A 6912-nucleotide genomic window follows, 5' to 3' on the forward strand; every position below is an offset into this window, starting at 1 on the left:
AGCAGATAAGTTAGTCTTACCTTTGGTCCCGAGGCTCGAGTTCGCTCGCGGGGTTCTGCCCACGGGCTCTCCGCGGTGGCAGCGACCAGGAAGCTCTTGCTGTGTCTTTCAAGTGAAGGATGAAACACAACCTGTCTGATGCAGTGACTCCAAAGCCCAACTACACTTTACGTAGATCCTGGAGAAGTTACTACTAGGAAAGACTGTAATTATAAAGATAAAATTAGTTCATGCTGGTAACAACATAACATTAAAAGAATATGCTCAATAAAATTCAATTAATAATCTAAATAAATAGTTAAGAAATAGAGTTCAGAATATGTCCAAAGAAAATATCATGATCATGCTGGATTTATTGAAGGAATGCAAGTAAGGTTCACTTAATATCAAGAAAAATCACATGATCCATTGCAGCACAGTTAGAGGGGAAGAAAGACTATATCAGTAGATCAAAATCAGCATTTTATAAGTCAGGTAATTTTTCCTTGGGTAGTAGCACATAGTAAGTGCTCGAGCAATAGCTATTATCAACCTGGTGCCATGTCTGATCTGCAGTTTAGGTTACGCCAAGACACAGGGTGTCATGAAGGTGGCTGCTATTTCTTTGAGTATTTTCTGGACTGGATTTCCAAACAATAGAAAAGAAATATGTTGATTTTATATGTTCATCATATTCCCACCCAACCCTCTTCTCTGGCTCAAAGTTATTTCTAACTTCACTAAGACAACAGTTGGGCCTCTATGAAACAGAAACGAGACTACAAGAATTCAATAGAGCAGCCACCGTGTTTGGCAGATTTTCCACACAATGATTATTTAAATGTGTTCAGGTTCCCTGGGTAGGAACCTTTGTCTTGTTCCACTTTGTCCAAGTGCCAGTAACAATGACTATGTGGCAGATCTCTGGTTCAAGTTCATGTTAAATTGAAAAGGCAGCCAAAGGTCTATAGTAACTCTAGTTATGAACTTCTAGCCTGAAATTTTCAGGAAAGGGAAGCACCAGGTAAAAAGGAATTTATGATCAGTTTTCAAAAAGACTCTTGTAGAAAAGAGTAACTACTAAAAGGAGTAAACTTGAGGATGAACATCTTGAACCAGCGTGCAAGTCTTCTTTGTAGAGTACTGTGATAGGAAAGACTTAAGTATTCTTGAACGGAAGGTCATGACTCCTCAATAAACAGATAGTCTCAACACTTAAAAGGAAATATATTTGCTACTCATGTTTTATTTGAGATGACTTCAAATTTTTATACAAGTCATAAAAACTGTCTACACAATCCTCATGTTCCCTAGGGAAAAACTCAACTTTTGCTAGTCCTAGGGCATTTCAGTGACACCCATGTGACAACTTAGTAAAGTCACAGTTGCAGTCACTCTTTGGTGACATGTCTCATCCAGTTACCTCCTAGGTGGAGGTAACTCCTCGGCCTGCCTTGGCATTTATAACATCCACATTTTTTCTTTTCTTTAAAATATAACATTTCTTTACAAAAGTTTAGAGCAGCAAACATGCAAGTCAGTAATGAAGCTCATTTGTGAGGGGAGTAGAGAGTAGCCAAGTTCAAGTTCAGGCTAAGGTTCTGCCTGTGAAAAGGACACTTACACATCTTAAACAAAAAAATCAAGTCTTCTTGGATAATGAGAGTTTATAAAAATGCCTAAGCACCCTGGAACATTTATGGTGTAGAGTGTCCTTCTGGCTTGGTATGTCTCCTGAAGCCCAGTGATTGGTTTTAGATTATCCATTTCAGGTAGGAATTCACAGGAAGATACTGGGACTCTTGCACTGTGTTTTATGTGGGAACTGCTGCTTCTTCAACTACTGTTGATGTCAAATCTGAGCACTAGGTAGAGGTGTCTGGCTGTTGTTGTAGTTGTAGTTTTGAGATAGGGTCTGGTTATGTAGCTCAGGTTGCCCCCAAACATATTATCATACTGTCTTAACCTTTAGAGATCTGGGATTTAAACAAATATTTTATGTATATTTTATATGTACATAGTAACTACTTTTGAAGAAGATAATTTGAGAACATGTAAATATCTTCTTCTCTCTTATTTATTTAATTTAATTCTATTTTCTTATCTATCAGTACCAATGTGTTTTTTCCTGAATTAATTTCAGAGCAAGAAATGCTGACTTCCAATTTTTGCAACTCTTTCTAAATTACTAGCCACCATTGTAATGTTAAGAAGACCATTCGGTCTTTCTGATTTTTTCATCATTCACTCATTCATTCATTCACTCATTCATTCATTCATTCATCCATTCACATATTCTTAAGAAGGTGTACATTCTTACTTTGTCCATTAATGAACCATGCATTATTGTTGTTACCTGACTTTATTTCTATGTACAAGTTGCCTCAGATTTAGCCCATGGGATTTCTCTAAAGTTGGATCTGCCATGTTTTTGATGCACCTCCCTAATTATTTGAGAACTTTGGACATTAGTGGCATTAATGTTAGTATTTTTTACTACCATTCGATACTCCAGATGTACCTTCTGTGTTCTCTGGCTAATTCCTGGTCTGTGTTTTGTTTAAGGGGCATTCTTCTGTTGAATGGAGACTGCTGTTTAGAAAACAAGGAGTGGTGAGAGGTGTGCTCATTGTCACTTGGGTGTCCTCCATTCCAGGCTCCTTCTAGACTGTTCTTTTGCTATCTTCCTTTGCGACAGTGAGATGCCAGACCTTTGTTATCCTCAAATATTTACTTATATATTCATAGTCCTTCCTTTCCACTCCCAATTATAGCTATCATCCTACCTTCACTGTGCCAACCTCTCACTTGGCCACTTGATCTGAATTCCCAAAGTATCATCTTTCCCATTCAGCTTGCTGAATGGATTTTTGGACTAAATTATTCAGGAAGATAGGAAGACATATAAATCCAGTTTAGGGATGCATATGAGGGGCTGGCTATGCTCCTAGATAGCCAATAGAATCTATATATGTGTAATGTGATGTCATAAATAATGTGTTATTCCTGCATAGTCAATGTAACTGACCATACATATGTGTAATGCATACATGTGCGTGCCCGTGCGTGCGCACACGCACACACACACATGCACACACACACACACACAGACTTTGTTATAGGCATTCTAATAAGCAATCTTGAATAAGCAGATAATTCTACAAATGTTGAGAATAAAAGGACATAATTATGTGTCACAACATTAAATATAATAGGACCAAATAAAAAGTAAATATTTTGTAGTTATGATGCATGAATATCAAATAAATATTGTATAGCTATGTATTCTGTCATCGAAAAATGCCAGCTATGTAATAGTAAATGAAACGAGTAAGCATGCCTAAGAGAAAATATTGTCTTTCTTTTAAATATATGTGTGCATTAATTAGTGTATTTGTATTTGTGTGTGCATGTACACTTGCCCATACCGTGGAGCATGGGTGGAAGTCAGAGAACAGCCTCAGGGTGTTAATCTCTCTTTCCACCATGTAGGCCCTGGGGATCAAGTTCAGGTCATCAGGCTCCAATGCAAGCACCTTTACTCGCTGAGCCATCTCTATAGCTCCCCATGTGCATGGTTTTACAAGTCTTTATAGAGAGTATTTCTAGGTTGTAGAATTTTTTAATTGTTAGTGCAGTTTATTTTACTGTTTGGTTACTATAAATTAAAGAATGAACATGTGTGATACATTTTTTAAAAGGCTAAAACCAATCATTGGACCCTAAACTCACTCTGGAAAAAATGCATTGTTTCCATAAACCTGAACTAAATTTACTGACAATTTCTGTCAGGCTCACTGCTGAGAATGAAAGATAAAACAGACATTCTAATCTGTAAGACACTGTGGCAAAGCCAAGTGCTATTAAGATTGCTTTTTAATTATTTCATGAGCATCATTGTCATCCCCATCATTGTGATTATTGGTATGAACCCCAGTTCTTGCTCACAACCACTGTTTTCTAGAGTCAGGAGAAAAACTACAAATTCTCTTTCTATTTGCTTTGGAGCCAGAGGAAAGCATTTACATAGCGGATGCCCCAAAGTATCCTGAAATCTGGATGAGAAGGTCATGTCCCAGCCATTTGCATAATTCAACAGATAACTAGAACCAGGGCTGTACATAGAGAGAGTTACTACTGGCCAGAATCTACAGTTAGCAGCCCAAGGTCAGCGACTTGGTGGGTTTGGAGCAAGGTAAGGTCTCAGAGGCTGCAATAACTTTTTCCTGTTAGGCTGTGATAGTATATTGTTAATTGCTTTTCAAATGCTGTGACTGGGTTTATTCACACTCTATGGTAAGTCTCAAGTGCAAGTTTAGAAACCAATTAGGAGGCTAAAAAGGATGCTGAGGATAAAATCCACTTTGTTTATATTTTTAGAGATGTTGCATAACTTTGCAGGCTCTAAAAGACTTCATCCAAGATATTGATATCCCAAAGACAAATCTATGAAAGTGTGGGCATAGATGTATGCTTCCCTCCTTTGCTTTCATCCCAACATCAGGGAAGCAAAGAAATATCAACCTCAGGGCAATATGCTTAACACAGGGACATGGAATTATTCTATTTTGCTCACTAACATGTTTCAAGGACCTAGATTAGTGTGCTAGGGGACATAGCAGGAACTTAAAACCTACTGAATGTTCAACAGTCCTCCATCCTCCCTTTCAGTGGGGGAAGTGCTAGATTTCTTTTTGGACACACAGGGGTCTTGGTCATCAGTATCCACATTAGTATATGTTCGTAACAAACTGTGTGCTGGACCCACACAAACATGTAAAAGGGATTTATAGGGTTTGACACTGGGAAGTTAGATTCCCTGTCCATAACCTGAGATGGAAGAGAGAAGCCTCAGGGAAGTGTTTAGCATTTGGCCTCTCTGTCTTCTGGGGTTTTCAGATTGCTAACTTGTTGAGTGCTCCTCCTCTTCAGAATTAACAGGTTCCCAGACTGCGCTTTTGAAACCTTCCCACAGAATGCTCCTAAGTATTGAGTCGGTTTATATGGTGGTGAAGTGGCAAATTTCCGGAGCCTATGTTGAAAGCAAGTGGGTTTCCTTTTTTCCCCTTTAACTATGTCTATTTAGATATAAAATTAAGGAGGCTTCCTCCTAAGATAGTCATAACATTCTTCCATCAAGAATCAGCAAAAGCTGGCCTCTGGTCACTCTGTGCTCTTCCTGTTTACTTTGTCCACCATTGTAACATTCTCTTCTTCCACTAGAGGTGTCTATTCTCCTGATATCCAGGGTCTGGATTCCTGGACACGACCCCTGCACTTGCTGTGCTTTCTGCCTAAAATAGCAATCAAATATTTTTATTGTCAACTCCTTTCAGTTAATAATTTTCCTCTCAGTTCATCCCTGAAGGGAGACTGCCCTGCCCTGTGCTCCCAATACCTTCTCCTACAGTGTGAATGCACTAACCTGTGTTGCTAGGTAGGATTTATGCTTAGTTTTCTCTCTATTAGCTCCCAGTGCCTACCCGCCTCAGGGCTGGGCATGCTACACTGCCTTGCTCTATATTTACTCTGAGCATTTAACCCTGTCTCTCCCATACACAAACAAGTCCTTGTATTCTAGGACTTTCAAGAATACATTGTCAGGGTAGTAGATTTGTTTCCTATTCATTTAGGGTTAAAAAATTCTTTAGTTGAAAATTTATGCCATGCTATAGTTTGGATCTTATATGGTGCCCCCAGAGGCCGTAGGTTGGATGCTTGGCTAGGGTGCTAGTGAGAAATAGTAGATATTTTACAAGGCGAAGCCCAAGGAAGGAAGCTAAGGCATTGAGGAAAATAAGCTTGGAATTATGGAGGTCCTAACCTTATCTTCTCTCTCTCCACCTCTGAAACACAGTGATATGAGCAGCTTTGCTCGACAAGTTTCCCACTATGATGGTGTACTGCTACACTAACACAGGCTGAACTCAACAGGCCAACTGCGCATGGGCAGAAACTTCCAAATCTGACACCAAACAAAGCTTGCTTCCGTAGAATTTGTCCATCTCAGATGTCTTGTCACAGTGAAACAGCGCGCATCACAGGTTATGAATGACTTAAGTAAAAGATACTTTATATGTAACTTACTTACGAGTTGATATTATCTGTGAGCTGGGCATGGAGGCACACATCTTGTAGTCCCAGCATTTGGGAGGTTGAGGCAGGAGGATCCCCCTGAGTTTGAGGCTAGTCTGTGATACAGAGCAAAATCTGGTCTCAAAATAATCATACACAGAAGGTGTGACCATGGGAGACTGTGCCCTGCACTTCTGTTGGACAGCATGGTAGATCTGGTCCTGGTAGCCTGGGCACAGGAGAGCTGTCTGAGGAAGCGAGAGCAGGAGAGCCAGTCCTACTCCTTGCTGGTTTTGGCAAGTAGGAAAGCTGATCCTGCCCTTCACCTTGGCAAGCAGAAGAACTGGCCCTGGTGACACAGATACAGAAGAGTGTTTGGGCTGGACAACTACCCAGGCCCTGATCCGGCTCATCTATTTGGTCCAACCCAAAAGCTGCCCCATATGGGCTGCTGGAGAGAGTGGAGGGACCAGCCATGCAGAACCAAAGCCACATGATCTCCTTGACACAAGGCAACGACAAGATATCAGAGAGGAGTCCAGGTGAAGCTGCAGTGCTGATAGGGGAGTAGAAATCAGAGGCTTTAAACTAAACCCATGACTTACTGCAATGAACATGTGCAAGTAAGGCTGTTTGAGAAGTGTATACTGTGTGACACACAATGACACACCTTGGCTTCCATGGCAAGATTTTTTTTAATATTATTTTTTTGTTTTCTTTTGAATGGGGAGGTTGCAAGTCTGGAGGGCAGATATGGATGCGTAGGGAAATGAATGGGATTGTGGTGCATGATGTGAAATTCACAAAGAATCAATAAAACATTTTAAAAATCATACATATATATTACTAGACTTTAGA

The sequence above is a fragment of the Rattus rattus genome, chromosome 1 (assembly GCF_011064425.1).
Source record: "Rattus rattus isolate New Zealand chromosome 1, Rrattus_CSIRO_v1, whole genome shotgun sequence".
Classification (NCBI taxonomy): domain Eukaryota; kingdom Metazoa; phylum Chordata; class Mammalia; order Rodentia; family Muridae; genus Rattus; species Rattus rattus.